Genomic DNA, 16,431 nt, shown 5'->3' with positions numbered 1-16,431 from the left:
TGAGGAGTTGGATGATCCATCTATGTACAAAAAGATGGTTGGTAGTCTCATTTACATGACTATCACACGCCCGGATTTGAGTTATACTGTGGGGCTAGTAAGCCAGTTTATGCAGAGCCCCAGAAAACCTCATTTGGATGCAATGAGACGCATTATGCGATATGTAAAGACCACTACACATTATGGTCTACTTTATGAGAGTGGTAAAAGCTTGGATATACATGGCTACACATATGCTGATTGGGCAGGTAACTCATATGACAGGAGGTCTACTAGCGGTTATGCTTTTACACTTGGAAGTGCCGTGGTGAGTTGGAGTAGCAAGAAGCAACCTACAGTTGCTTTATCCAGTACAGAGGCTGAATACAGAGGTGCAGCCATTGCTACTTGTGAAGCTGTATGGTTAAAGAATCTCTTGGCAGGTTTAGGTGAGCCTATTGATGGCAAAGTTGTCATTCATTGTGACAACATAAGCAGTATACAGTTGGCCAAGAATCCAGTATTTCATGCGAGGACCAAACACATAGAGGTCCATTATCACTTTGTCAGAGAGAGAAGGTGCTGGATGGTACAGTTGATCTACAGTATGGACTGAAGAGCAGGTGGCAGACATCTTTACAAAGCCACTTAGCAGGGAAAAGTTTGAGTACTTTCGTACTATGTTGGGAGAATATGGGATGAGCTTGAGGGGGAGTGTTGAGAGTTTTGATATCCCAAGCTCATCTACATGTTCATCTATGGCAGTACATCATGAGCTTGAGAGGGGCTGTTGAGATTCAAGCTCGATGTCAGTGCGAGCCAGCTATGATATGTGCTAGCATGTTAGGTAGCAGCATGTGTGAAACATTAAATGACCGCGTGTCCAGCTGGTCATAGTGTGTGGACATTAGCTAGGGTTAGATGTGTGTGGACACAACTCAGTGTGTGTTGTGTGTATTATGGATTATGGCTTTATGCATTGTGTGAGTAGGGAGATGGCTTCCCTCTATGGTTAGGGTTTGTAATATACATTAGGGTTTGCTCTTGTGTGTGTGTCTCCTCTCCCTCTACCGCTTTATGAATGTGGTTTTGAAGGATCTCATCCTCTCTTAGAGATGTCGATTGAAAGCTTTTAAGCAAGGCTACATAGAGTTCCGGAGGGGGAATGATAATTCCAAGATCGATCTTTCTTTTGCCATTGCTTCATTTGGTTTAGAAGATGAACATCTCGTAGTATGATCATCTTCTATCATGTTGTCATCTAAACGTATTACTTCTTTACAACATTGATCAAATGTTTCTAGATTGGATATAATGATCAAGGCGTCTAAGATGTTTTTCTTTAAGCCCATCATGAAATATATCTTTAATTGAGAATTGTTTAATTTTTTCCATGACTCACATCGTGAGTCCAAGAGTTTTATTCGTAGGATAAAATCTCTAATTGTTTCATTGGGTTTACGCTCAATTGAATAGAGTTCTTTCGTTGCACTCCACCGATCACCTTGTCTTGAAAAGCCATGGATAAAGGTTGTTTTCAAGGTTTTGAAGTTAGTCTTGATCGCCGACATCAATGTGATGAACCATCGACTAGCTTTTCTCTCTAAGCATAGGTTCAACACATGTACCTTGGTGGGACAGTTTGGATTTCCAAAGGCTTGGCATATCTCTGTTCAAATATTTGAATGAATTGAACATGATCAGTTGTTCCGTCGTATTTGCCCTTAATTTTGAAGATCTGTACGGCCATATTTTTGTATGAGTCACTGAGACCGTATGTGAGTGCTCTTATTGGTAGGGACTCACTAAGTCCATGGACAATCCCCCTTCCTAGACTAGTTAGTATGTCCAAGGTGTGGACATCCTGGGGTTGGAAAGGATTGGTACCTATAGGATTTGTCGGAATATTAGGTAAAGGACTAAAGCCCGGTGGGATTAAAGTGACAGGGGGTGAAAACCCGATGACACTCTTGTTGTTGGCGTGGTGAATGGTATTGGGAGTTACAGTTGGGGCATAGATCTCAATGGCTCGAAGACGTCAACTATTGGGTTCAGTGAGGGTGTCGGCCCACGTAGTCCCTCTATCGTTGCCATGTTTGATTGCCTAATTGCTCCTAATGAGCAATGCACACACATGTTTTTTTTTTCTTTTTATATTTTCTCAAAGCGCGTTATAGCCTCAGGAAGCCTAGCATACTCTTCATTGGGTCAAACGAGTGTCTGTTTGCCCTAATTAGCTTAGATGCTACGCGCACGTGAACGACCTCTTAGGGATATTTTTCTGAAAAAAGTGCATACTAGTAACTTCCCAAATGGAAGGAGGTCCTAAAACCTATTTTCCATCACTATGTCAAGATTAAAAAAATTTCGAGAAATTTTTCCCTGTTTCACAACACTTTTTTGGAGAGTGTTACAAATGAAATTTGGGAAAACTCTGTAGTATGAGAGAGTTATAATATTTTTTGAGTATCACAACTTTGTCTCTTTGAGTCATTCATGATTTTGTCGTTTAGACCCTTAAAAAGTAGCCCGAATATGGTTCAAAGTCGTTTTTGCACTATTTTTTACGATTTTTAGTGCTTTTCGAATTGTTTTTTGCCTCGATTTTCGGATTGAATTTTGAGACTGCTAGTTGGAGGCCAAAACTATCGATTTTGACTTCGGATGGCCATACCAAATTTAAAGAGCTCGATGTCGGCTTTTCGATAACTACTAGAGCGTCTTCATCTCGGATTCATGGTTTAGGAGATACGAGCCTCCAAACAAGAGTGTTTTTTTGCCGCAAATGGTTCCCCTTTCACGTCGTGAACTAGCAGGGTGCAATTCGCGGTGTGAAGCGAACTTCACGGATTTTATCATTATTATTTTTTTGCACAAAAACTGTTTCACGACGTGAAACACTTAAGGGTTCACATCGTGAACTGCTTAGGACATGAACCAATTTATGGATTCACGGTTTAGGAGATACGAGCCTCCAAACAAGAGTGTTTTACACTTAAGGGTTCACATCGTGAACTGCTTAGAACGTGAACCAATTTGCGGATTCACACTTACATCGTCTTCATCGGATTCACGGTTTAGGAGATATGAGCCCCCAAACAAGAATGTTTTTTTTTGCCGCAAATGGTTCCCCTTTCACGTCGTGAACTAGCAGGGTGCAATTCGCGGCGTGAAGCGGACTTCACGGATTTTATCATTATTATTTTTTTGCACAGAAACTGTTTCACGACGTGAAACACTTAAGGGTTCACATCGTGAACTGCTTAGGACATGAACCAAATTTTTTTTGGGCGCGAACCCCTAGGCCGTGAGACCTTAAGGCATGAGTGCAGAAATGGTTTACGCGTGAACCATTTTTTAAAATTTTTTTAATTTTATTTTTGGCGCGGACCCCTAGGCCATAAGACCTTAAGACGTGAGAGCAGAAAATGGTTCATGCGTAAACCATTTTTTTAATATATTTTTTTTTAGTCTACTGAAAAATTTAAATTTTCTTGTTTGGGAGAAATTTTTTTAAATTTTAAATCAAATAAATATAAGCATTATCCCAAAAAGACAAGTGGGAATCAAAAAAGTCAATCTTTTTATGACACCCCCTTACACCCTTCATAAATGACTTCGAAAATGGACAATTTGATAACTCATGAGCATCTACTCATTCAATGCTCATTAGTCTTAATGAGTTATGTAAAAAAGTGATTAAAATTTAATTAAAGATTAATTTTTCCTTCTTTTACACTAATGAAAGGCTTTAATTAACCCCTAATTCCTAATTAATTTACACAATTGAGCACATCATTGGATAGAGCAAAGAATTGCTAGCTATATGCATCAACTAATGTGTAAATTAATGTATAATTAGAGATTAATTAAGCTCTTAATTTGGATCTCTTCTTTTAAGGTAAAATCAAGCAAAAGAGAGTCAAATTCTTCCAATTGATATAATCAGATATTTTAATGCATCTAGATTCTCTCAAAACACTCAAAAACACTTATATGATCAATTTGGACCCCAAATAACCCATTTTCTAAATTTTTTATCTTTTAAAGTGGATTAATCACCCTTAATGACAAAAACCAGTCAATTAAGAGAAATTAATCATTTTCAAGAGTTTTTTGATGTTTTTTAAAAAAATTTAAAAGATTAAGCTACTTTTAATGGTTGCGAACACTCTAATGCATACAATTCCAACAAAAAACACACAAATTAAGCTAAAATTAATGATTTTAGTTCTATGTTTAATACTAAAGAGAGCTAACATTCACTTAAAAATGCATTCTATTGTATTGTTTGATGCAATGGATGCAAACTAAACCTAATACACTCTATGTGCAAGTCCTAAGAACATGAAAAATCACATTAATAATAATTAAAAAATTAAGCAAAAAATTAAATAAAAAATTAAGCAAAAAACATTCTTTATAAAAACAAAAAAGAGAGCTATTCTACACCAAATCACACACAAATTCACATCTTTTTCATAGGAAATCATTAATAAAGACAATAGGCAATGGGTAATGCGTAGATTAGAGAAAAAACGTTGGAAAAAGCCAAGTAATGACTCCCGGCAGCGTCGCCAAAAATGTTATTGCTCACCCTAACCCCCTTGAAACACATCCAACAAGAGATTACCTGGTGAACCGCAACTGTTGTGAGGATCTTTTCAATGGCCGAGCTCGTAGCCCTTAAGGTCTCCAAGCTCTACAACTCCTTGAGAAGCAATTCCACCGCACCTCCCACAAGCGTTGTCACACCGCCACATTGCACTACGGATACTCGCCCTTCCTCTCACCTCATATCACTCACACACACTCACTAGTATGCATTAGAGAGAGAGATTAGCAAGAGGATTAGCAAGAGCAAGACTCAATTGCACAATGGGAGAGTATGCTGTATTTTGAGAGAAATTCACTTATATACATGGTCATAAGTGTTCACACTTACTTAAATTGTAGCCGGCCAGATACTTTAGGCTCATAAGAGGCCTAATGTTATTACAATGACTACTCACATAATATATCCATGAAGTACATCACTTGGGACTTCATCCTACATGCTCTTGAAGCGGGAATTGCCATAAATACTCCGTCACACCATTACGAGCGCCCGTCCAAATTGTAGATTTGGACACCATTGCTTCATATCTTGAATGTATGACCCTTTGGTGTATTTACCTTGACTCCTTGATGTAAGATAATGGTGGTAGTTCGTGTTAACCCTAGAAATGGGTTAACATCTAATGATCTGACGAAAGGCCGAGATAGGGTCTCCTATCGTACAACAAGCTATAGAAGGACCATCACAACCATGTGCACAAGGCGAACAATGCCTTTCAGCAATTTTGAAGCATATTTCAATGTGCGCTACAATTTCTGCCTCTCTATCTTCCACGTGCTCCTTTTTCCATCAAATGGCGGTCCTACATGCACTACGGTTTACCCTTCCTACAATTAATTCTTTCAGCCTAAGGTACCACTATTCATAGCCATGTACACAAAAAGCATCTAGTAAAGTCCCAAAAGAAAAAACTCACATGCACACCCAAAAGCACATAGGATTCATCTCTCGACCAACTCTTTGTATGACACAGGAAACAATCCCAAAACCTCTTATGCATGAAAGCGCCCAAGGCCTAGGGTTTCATCCACAAACATATTCATATACAAGGGTCAGTCTGGGGCCACGTGAAACTCGTAAAACATAGCAAAAAGCTCCTACTTTTTGATAGATACACAACAGCACAAAGACTATATCCTCATGTGACTCTGCTCCGTCTTTGACCCAGAGTGTCCCATGCCACCGAGACTTGGAAACAAAAAGGAGCCCCTAGACTCGAGTCTAGAAGAAACCCAATAAATGGATTTTCTCCTTTCTATTGGGTTGAGGGGGACCAAGCTCACACGCGCGCACACATAGCTTGAGATACATACAAGAGCAAGAGAGCTGGAATAATTCTTTTGGATAAGAGTTGTGAGAAGTGATGTACAATATACTCTAGGGTACTCAAGTACCACCACCTAAGAGGGTGGTCACATTCCCAACAAGAAGGTAAAAAGTGACCGTGTAAGAGCCCGTTCACACCAGAACGACCAAGAGATACACAACATGTAACCCCCTGGCATGAATGATGTGAATGTATACAAGGAATAGCATATCAATCCCCAAACGGTAGTCAGACTAAAACTATGGGAAAGACTTCAAACTTCTCTTGGAAGAGCTTTCGTAAATAGATCTGCCACATTGGCTTGTGTAGACACACACACACCATGTTGATCTCTCCATCATGGAGCCTTTTCCTAATATAATGATAATGCACCTTAATGTGCTTTGTGTGAGCATGAAAAACTGGACTGCCATTGCACTCTGATTGTCAGTGAGATACGAGTGGAGGACTATTGTCCCACACGTAGATCAACCCAATAGGCATCTCAGCCATCTATATTCAATTTTAGCTATAAATGTTGCCCTGTACTCAGCCTCATAACTAAAAGTGGCCATAGTAGGATGTTTCTTGCTGAGCCATGAGATGCATGATCCACCAAGGATGAAACAGTTGCCACTAACCATACAACGTGTCATCTCCATGAGAAATGTGTTCTTGCATTCGGCCACAACGTTTTGCTGAGGTGTGTATGGCACAATACATTGGTGTATAATACCCCTTTCTTTTAAGAGTGCATTGAACTCATGTGACATGTACTCTCCCCCTTGATCTGTGTGTAGTGTCAAAAGCTTATGACCACTGAAATTTTCAGCCATGGCCGAGAAAACTTCGAAGCATGCAAACACCTATGATTTGTTCTTCAATGGGTACACCCAAGTGTGGTGTATAATGTCATCAATGAAGGTAACAAAATATAGAGAGTCCCCGATAGATTGGATCCACATAGTACCGTATACATCGCTATGGACAAGCTGCAATTTACAGGTAGCTCCCATCGATCCATCCTTGGAAAATGAGACGCGTTGATAGTCCCCGATAGATTGGATCCGCATAGTACTGTATACATCACTATGGACAAGTTGCAATTTACAGGTAGCTCCCACCGATCCATCCTTGGGAAATGAGGCGTGTTGCATTTTGCCAAGTGAGTACACATCCTTCACACACATGTTTGACAGGCACTTTAAGTGACAGCAAGTCACAACGCCTTTTGAGACGAAATAAATTGTTGAAGTTCACATGACCAAACCAAGCATACCACAACTTTGTGTTGGTCATAACTGCAATGTCAACTACCAAAGCATCTTCTGATGCACTCCTCTCATAGACATCTAGCTTATATAGGCCATGGCATAATGTCCTAGTAATGACAATGATATCCTCTTCGACGATCATGCACTACATCTGTCATCCACAAACTTAATAACAAAGCTTACATGTGCAATCGCCGAAACCAAAATGAGGTTTTTCTTAATGCCAAGTACATACAAAACATCTCCTTGAGAGCAACATCATCTCCATTCAATGCAACAAGTGGAATTCGACCAATGCCTTTGATCGCATATGAAGTATTGTTGGCACATATAATAGTGCCCCCAATAGGTGCATCCCATAAAGAGACAAATAACCCTTTGTATGAGGTAATGTGCTTAGAAGCACCACTATCAAAGTACCAAGCATGTTTGGATTCTTCCATTAACATGCATTCCATGTGCTTTGAAGGGTCATAAGCACATGCGACCACAAATGCCCAGTCAAATTGAGCTACATTCGTTGACTCATCCTTTGCAGCACCTGATGTGTTATGCTATTTGTGACTGACGTGCTATTTTGCTTCTTTTTCTTTTCACTTTCAATGCGTTTCCAGGTATCCGGGGTTCAACAATAGTTACACCGCTTCTTCTTCTTCTTGTCCTCATCCTAGGTCACTGGACAAAACAGCCTTGCCCTTAGGCTTTGCAGATGATGGCTTTAGTGACTTGCCCTTACCTTTATGTGAGGCAGCAAAAGCTCGATCTCTAAAAATCTTCTTGGATCACTGACGATCAGAATTTCTGGCAGTTCTAGAATTTGGGCGATTGCAGATTCTGGTGATTCCTGGACCCGGCGATTGGAGAATCAGGCGGCGATTGGAAAAAACTTATCTTATCCTTATCCACCATGCGTCAAGTGCTCGTGATGTGGTGGGATCAACGAGCAGAACGTGACGGATCTACGCGGACGACAGAGCTGACAGCGTCAATCGGAATCGTTGGCTGAACGATGCGTAGACTGTGAACGGCTGCTGCCTACAGAGGCTACAGACTGCAGGTGTTGCCAACTTTGCTGCTCGATTGTGTGCTACCGACTGCAAGTGAACAATTGTGAGCTTGTAAACAGGCCGACTGTGGGCTCAAGTACAGCCGACTGTGATTACTGTGGCGACTGCTGTTGCCAACTGATTGAAGCCGACTGCAGAATCTGTGCCGACTGTGTGCCTGTAAACAACACAGTTGTGTGCAAACTAGATGGAGAGAGCAAATGGAGTCGCATGTTTACTGTACTGCACACACAAGCTGCTGAGCTTGCTCCAAGCTTCAATTGAAGGCTTTACAAGCTGAGAGAAGCTGCTCTGATACACCTACTCTGGTACCAATGTTGAGTTGAGGGGGACCAACCTCACATAGGCGCGCACACAACTTGAGACACACACGAGAGCAAGAGAGTTGGAACAGTTCTTCTAGATAAGAGATGTGAGAAATGATGTACAATATGCTCTAGGGTACTCAAGTACAACCACCTAAGAGGGTGGTCACATGAGGCAAAAACTCTTCCTAGCAAGAAGGTAAAAAGTGCCCATGTGTAAGAGCCCATTCACAACAACACAAGTAACAATTTTCAAGTTTACAACACTTAATTCCAACAGGTTTGGCACTAATACCAATGTAAAGCCCCCTAGGCTAAAGCCCCTGTGACTACGCATAAACAAATAAAAAAAACAAGCATAGACACTGGCAGCACATGGGGAAAGTAGCATTCAAGACATGGCACCACATGCAAAGTCCCTACCCTCCCATACCGCCATTACACACCCATCAGATGTAAGCATGTCGTAGTCTCAAGGCCTGGAGTCCACGTATGAGGAGCTCTCTCTCAAACTGACTCATAAGGTCACTTATATAGGCCTCCTATTAACCAGGAGCCAAATATAGCATATGTCTCATAAAAGCTACTAAACCCCACTTAAGAATCAAGATGCCTAACCCCAAGCTATGGTTACCTAACCTGAAGTTTTAACCCTGATTAGCCATAACACCTGGGTTAGTACATGCCCTTCACCTTGGGTTAACCTAACCCTAGGCCAATCAAGATGTAAGATAGCCCATGAGGCCAAACAGTCATTTAATATGTCCACAATGTGAACATGCTACTGCCTGCTTGGCTGAGATCTTAACGGTTTGACCTTTCATTCTACAGCAGCCCGATCTGTTGCCATTATGCCTGACAAGAGCCCTGCTTTGCAGTGTGAGAACTTCCTGAGGTAAAAAAGAGCTTCTCCTAGCCTTATCCTTGATGGAAAGATAAACAAACTTATCTATTTGAATGTGCTGTATGCGCACAGTATGGAGCTTTGCATGGCCCTTATACCAACTGAGAGGAACCCTACACAGAAGACTCGCTTACATATGACAATATTTTTGTACATCTATCCTGCAAGCCAAGCCCACACCCATGCCTGATTGGCATCTACATCCCAAACACACGAAGAAACTTAGATGAAGAGCTAGTTGACCCACCACCCAGCCATGTGGAGCCAACTGCGAACCTACGGTTCACACCTCTCATGCTAGAAATCCTAGCATGAGAAACAGGTTTACTCATACCACAAATACTTGACTATGAGGGGGATCTCCTTGGAAGAAAGCCAAGCGGCCATCAAGAGAGAAGCATCCAGTTTCACGTGGAAGTTGAGAGTTCCTTTAGCCCAAAATCTCTGCAAACTAGTTCAGTTATGTTGGGGGTTGGTTTGTGTGTGTGAGAGAGTGTGCACACACACGCAATGTGTGTCGGGGGAAGGGGGGGGGGGGGGTTGCCGCTCGCAACTCGGGACATATCAGCATTCATATTTTAGAGCTGTGTGGCTGACACCTAATGATGCTTCTTCACTGGAGAGGCTTCAGACAGGCCGGTGCTTAGGCTTCAGACAGGCCAGTGCTTATTCAGGACACTACAGTCCTACCCTTTTTTTTTGGACACTACAGTCCTACCCTTTTTTTTTAGTAGTGTCCATGTTTTCTGAGTTTTTAACTTCAAACAGATAAATCATCTTACCATCTCTGTCATTTTTGCCTCATAAAAAACTTAAATCTAAATCAGGCAAATACAGGATGCTAGGTGTAGAATGCAAATACTGGTGGCCCCAAAAAGGTCATGTGAATACTACACGTCTTAGTTAGCAGATACACATCAAAATGGTATTAATCAACAGTGATAGTCATTTTCAGAATTAATCGAATCATTTAACTTTATTTGTTTAGAGAAGAAAAACAAAGAACAAAATACTACAAACAAGGTTACATTACAGCTCAGGTAGTTGAGAAAGATCCTCTCCGGTGGACGGAGGTGCCTTCCTCAAACAAATCATTCAGAATGCATTCTAAATCCTCTGCACTGTATTTCAAGTACCTTTCTGGGTGCCTCTCTGACTCCAAATGATTCCGGAAGCGACCCATAAAAGCCCTATAAGCAGGCAACAACATTTCTACGATAGAAATGCGTAAATCAGCACATAGCTGAGGATCAGAAACTGTCCAACTCTGTTGGATTTTGACAATCTCCTCAAAAGCAGCATTGAATGCTTTGAACCTTTCCTTGAGCACTGTCCTTGAAACACCACTCGAAAAGGAGCTTCCACCAGCATGTATTCCTTCACCCCTCAGGCATTGCAAAACCTTTGTCCATGCTGCCCTTAGATACCCATTATGGGACTGCCTCACTTTGCTCATGTGTCGTCTCAACCAATCATCGCTCAGCAGCATACGCACCTCAGAAGCCTTGACCTTTTGAACAATATACTGATAGTTGTTCATCAAGAAGAGGAATGAAAGAGCAGGATCTTTGTAAAGCTTGGACTTCCCTTCGAGATTGTCCTCAAGGAGATCCATCACAAAGATGGTCTGAATGGAAAGGGGCAACTCATCCCGCTGCTGCCTCACATTCTCATCAAATGGAGATCCCGGGTTGCTACCCTCATCAACCCTTGTTGGTAACAAATCACTACTGCTCTGAATTCCTAAAATCTCATTGAGAGTGTTTGAGAAGCACGAGAGCAATCTTAAATAGTTCATCACATATCGAGTCAAAGGGTGGACAGCACCTCCAGGCACAGGATTCCGGGAAGTTTCTTTCTTGATTGCATTAGCAAACTCGGCAAAAGTCCCTCGTGCAGCTTCTCCAAGCCGATGGAGGACTCCTGTTGCTTCTGACCGTAGATTTGCACAAGATGCACCAGAAAATATGGAGTCTATATCATCAAGAAGATCTCGAAGCTCTTCATACATGTCGAGAATCCTGGGCAGCTTCTCAGGGGATCTGCGACCAATAGCCACAGCCTCTGCAAAGTAGAGAAGCTGCATCATGGCTCCTTTTCCCACCTCAGCAAAGCACCACTCTGAAACAAAAGGTAATTGTGAATAGACCTGTTCACACAGCTGCTTTTCACTGGGAAAGAGAACCCCAACAGAGACCTTAAGGGCCTTCATCCATTTCACAATCTCTGTCTCTAAGCTTACTCCAGACATCTTCTGCACGTCCTCAATACTGAACTTCTCCACTCCCAGTCTAAATAGACTCTCTTCCAGAATGGCTTTTCTAATCTGGATGTAAGCCTGACAGCACTCTGCTTTGTAGCCAGAATTGATCATGCGCACGGATATCTCCATTAGATCAGGAATAATTTCTGGGGGCAACATGTCAAGAAGCAGCTTCAGGTTGGAGATAGGACATGAGGAAGCTGGTTCTTCCTCTCCCTCACCTGAGTCATCACCCACGGCAAACTGAGAAGTCATGTCCTCGGACATGGAACCGAAGGAGGGATTGGCCACAGGATCAAACAACCACTCAGGATCCACAGATTCACTGTGCACTTCCAGCAAGTGCCTAAACTCATCCTCCATGCGAGACATCGCAAGTTGCATCAGGCTCTGTGCTTCATCGATAGTGCCATGATCTCGCTGATCATTCGGCTCCAAAGACATGGCATCGATCAGGTGCTGCACACTATCAACAGCCTCCAAGTAGGAAGGAGAAGCAGGGCCATCAGACCCCATCACTGTCCTCTCAGCCTGATCAAGGGCAGCCCTCGGATTTGCCGGAAGCAGTGGTGTTTCCATGGTTGGGAACGTGGTGGGAGGAATAGATAATAATGAGATGATGAAGGTGACGATGGTAGTGATGATGATGGCAGTGATGTCAGCCTGAGAGAACAAATTATGATGAGAAGATGAAGACGATAGTGGTGGTGTTGATGATCTATGTAAATCAGAGATGGCACCTTTCTGTAATGCTTGCCCCGGTTTTCAACAATGCCAGCATGAGGCCTTCTAGAACCACTTCTAGTTTTGGTAAAGCAGAAAACCACCTAATGCTGGGGTAAGGCACGCGTTTCTTGAGCCCCCAGAGTCAGGGTAGCACATAGAGGAAAGCCTGAGCGCAAGATTTGATGTCTGGCGGGAGGACAGCAAGCGTGACAGGGAAAGGCGGATCCATGAGACTCACGAGATGTTGGTTGCAAGCTGATGCGATGTGTAGATGCAGATGCCTAAATCGTGAGTAAACCCTAACCCTGACTCTGCACAGATAATGACCAAACCTTAACCCTAGCTCTGTCGACAGAAACCCTAGCTCTGCCTCTGCACAGCTTGCTGCTGCCGCCGCCGCTGCAAATAAGGAACGGTTCGCAGATCCTGTTCTGAGATCTCTGCTGCCCAAGAAAATTGATCCAGCCTTGATCACAAATCCCACACAGCTGCTTCTCCACAGATAGACAGACAGGTCCCGCTGCTGAAACCCTGAATTTTTACGGTGTTGAAACCCAAAACTTTTCTACTGCTCTGAAACCCTATAATTTTTTTCTTGCTCTGTGATATGGCTAAAACCCTAGAAACATCGCCGGTTTTGATGTATGGCTGAAATCCTAGAAGCTTCTCTGCTCTGAGATTTAGCTGAAACCCTACGCATTTTCTCCTGCTTTGAGTTGAGCTTTTCTGCTGCTTCTTCAAAACCTTCCCCTTCACAAAAGCTTCTGAGAATGGTTGGTTCAATGTACTTTAGAGCTTGCATAGCTGAATCACATCACAGAGAATCTGCAGCGGGTTCATTTTTCACTCTAGCCGCCCCCCTTCACTTCTCCGACCTAACTTAAAAAGTTTACACGTTGCTATCGAACACGTAAATGGCTGCATTATTAATGCTAGGTGGAGAATTTCGCCCATTTTTATTCTATAGCTGCATTATTATTACTAGTGGCATGACCAGTTGCATGTATAAAAACACAAACTAGTCCTAAGGGACACAGTAGAGATAGGCTTTATATTTGAAGCCCATTTTGGGCTTCATGGTCCTCAACTTAGTAACCTATATGTTTGCCATATACATCCATATAGAAGCTTTTAAAGCACTTTCTTTTCGTTGAATAAAGCACCAAACTTGGCAAAAAATTACATCTAGCATTCCAACAAAATGTAGTGGTGACAATCTTAACACACATGAGCAAAGCATTAGAACAATTTTCGAGCAACTGGATTCTCTCTCCTTGGAAGGCTATACTCCTCGTCTCTATCTGTCCAAAATATATATATATAAGATAATAACATTAGCTATTTCAAAGTATAATTTTTAAAGAAAAAAAGCTGATAGATAAAACCTTATAAAACTCATTCAGTGGATCAATATTTGAGATGAATGGCGTTTCAAAAGGCTTGTAGACAACAAATCAGAAAATTTTGTAATGTCCACTGCCTACGCACCGAAAATCTAATTTATTAGGTTTTTCATAGTCTACAAACATTACATATACATGAAGTTGATCTGCAATCTTTCGCAATCTTAGATTGAAAATTCCAAGGAGCCCAAAGCTCTCATTGTAAGTGTCTCGACCATACAAACCTAGCAATAGTCTAGGTTCAAAAAAATAAAGATATTCCATGTTTCAAAAAATGTATCAATAATAATTTATATTTAAAATTAAATATAAAAACTATATTAAAAATAAGTTTTTATACCGTAATACACATGTTCTCTCTAATAGCTTGATCTGCTTGTCCTTCCCAAGATGGGGATCTACAATTGAGTCATAAAGATTAAATAGATTATGGTAAACAATGATGACTATATTATAGCAAACGTTAAGACAAATACCTTCGATATCTTGTCTCCATTGTCATAATGAAAATGATCTCCTTGCCACATCCATCCTAAGCAATGTTACTCGTAATATCAAATTAACACTACACTTCACTAATCATTTACTCAAGATTTTGAGCTCTTAAGTATTTCGAACTGAGCAAGAAAATTAATAATGCCACTGTAAATGAAAGCAAAACATTTGCTTATCCAAATGTTAAAAAAACAAAGATGAACTCACCGAGCCCCTACAGCCATCTCAAGAATTTGAACCACTCCTTGAGCAATAGATGGGGCACTCCATACTTGTGGATCTGGATGATGGCTTTACCTCAATGTAAACCATTTAATCCACACAATGTAAGTAGATTTATATATATCAATTCAATATTACCAGCAAGGGTAGCGCCAGTGTGGGAGATAAATTCAATATTACTAACAAGAGTAGCGCCAGTGCGGCCGGAGATAAATTCAAGGAGTTTTTCCATCCAACTCCTGTTTAGCTTCATATCTTTGAATCACAATAAAATAATTGACATTCTAAAAGAAACATTAATGAACTTGAAAGCATGCACACTTACTGAAAGACAACATAGATTGCACAGGTCACATCTTTGCAAACATTCACCTTTCAAATGCTTACTTGATTGATACAAAGATATCTATGAATATAGTCTCTGCCATTTGTAGGCTGATGTATCAATAGCTTGTTCTCTACCTTTTGGGCATAGATTACATTTATATTCTTCTACAAGCCATTTGTAATACCTCTTTATAGACAGCATTGGTTGTGTAGACTTTGTTTGTACCTTTTATGCTACTTTCATATTCCACAGTATCCTTTACACACGCGTTCACTACATCTGATGATCTAACATGTGACATAACAACATACAATTATCCATGTGTGAATACTTTTGGCCCAAATAAAGTCCTAACACACTTAATGTTTATCCTTGGGACTTATTTATTGACATACCAAAAGCTAACCTCACAGGAAATTATCTACTTCTCATGTCAAAAGGCAATTAAAGCATAGATGGTATGAATGTTATCCTGGGAATGAAGACCCTGTCTCCAATGTTTGTACCTGTAATAATTTCTACTTCTATTATATTTGAGTGAAATTGCTTGTATATCGATTTGGTACCATTACAAAGTCCCCACCGCTCGAGGGTCCAAATTGCGAAGCAGCATGATAGGAGCATTCATCTTTTTAGAAGCAAGCGGTGAGGAGAGTAACCATCACCTAAGTTCAAACTATTCACGTACTCAATTAGATACAATATTCTATCATTCTCAGAAGAAATATGCACTTATGTATTCTATTTCAAGACCGAGTAATGCACTCAAGGCTAGTTCATTGATCTCATTGACTTCTACAATTTGTGGTGCAAGAATAGTGCGGTCTTTGAAAAAACATGCATAATCCTCCACTCTTTGTACACCCATTATACTAAACTCAAAAGGGAGTTCCCATGGATCAACATTCGTGATGGGAATTACCACTCTACCTTGATTGTTTAGATGGTCTATAGAGCCATCTCCAATTATAAAGTCTATTTGACAAATTCTAGTTATGTACAATCATAAGCACTCTGAATTGCCCGCATGTTTTGGGTGAGCTTTGAAACATTCACATATCTCCAAATATATGACCATCACAACGTTGCATCAACAATATCCTCACGCAATCCCTTTGCCAACAGGTAAGATTTTCCTAAAGTCACAACCCAAGAGGATAATTTTCCCACCAAACACTATATCACTTTGCATAATGTCTTTTAATGTCCTCTCCAATGTTTCATATGCATATTGATGCATTATTGGAGCCTCATCGCAAATGATCAACCTTGCAAGCTTCAACACCTCAGCCAATTATCTTTGATACCACATGTGCTAGAAGCATTGAGAACCAATGGGATTTTGAAACATGAGTGTGTAGTACCTCCATTTGAAAGTAATCATGCAGCTATTCCAGATAATGCACATGCCAAAGCAGCTTGATTCTCTTCATGTAATCAAGATAGCAAGGCATTATAAAGAAACATTTTGCCCGATCCACCTGGTCCATCAAGGAAAAAAACACCACCATTGTTCAAAGAAAGAGCCTCAAGGATGGTAT

The 16,431-nt window shown here is 41.0% G+C and overlaps 1 pseudogene across 1 annotated transcript; it reads right to left on the bottom strand.

Moving 5' to 3' along the window:
• Positions 1-10,410: 10,410 nt before the first annotated feature.
• LOC147631456 (exocyst complex component EXO70B1 pseudogene) lies at positions 10,411-13,370 on the bottom strand (annotated as a pseudogene). Its single transcript, XR_015267593.1, has one exon. The product of XR_015267593.1 is annotated as an exocyst complex component EXO70B1 pseudogene (transcript).
• Positions 13,371-16,431: the final 3,061 nt, after the last annotated feature.

The sequence above is a fragment of the Cibotium barometz genome, chromosome 15, assembly GCF_041138505.1.
Source record: "Cibotium barometz isolate CiBa-2024 chromosome 15, ASM4113850v1, whole genome shotgun sequence".
NCBI classification, from domain to species: domain Eukaryota; kingdom Viridiplantae; phylum Streptophyta; class Polypodiopsida; order Cyatheales; family Cibotiaceae; genus Cibotium; species Cibotium barometz.
The sequence above is the reverse complement of the archived record's forward strand: the minus strand, read 5'-3'. Positions and strand labels throughout refer to the sequence as shown.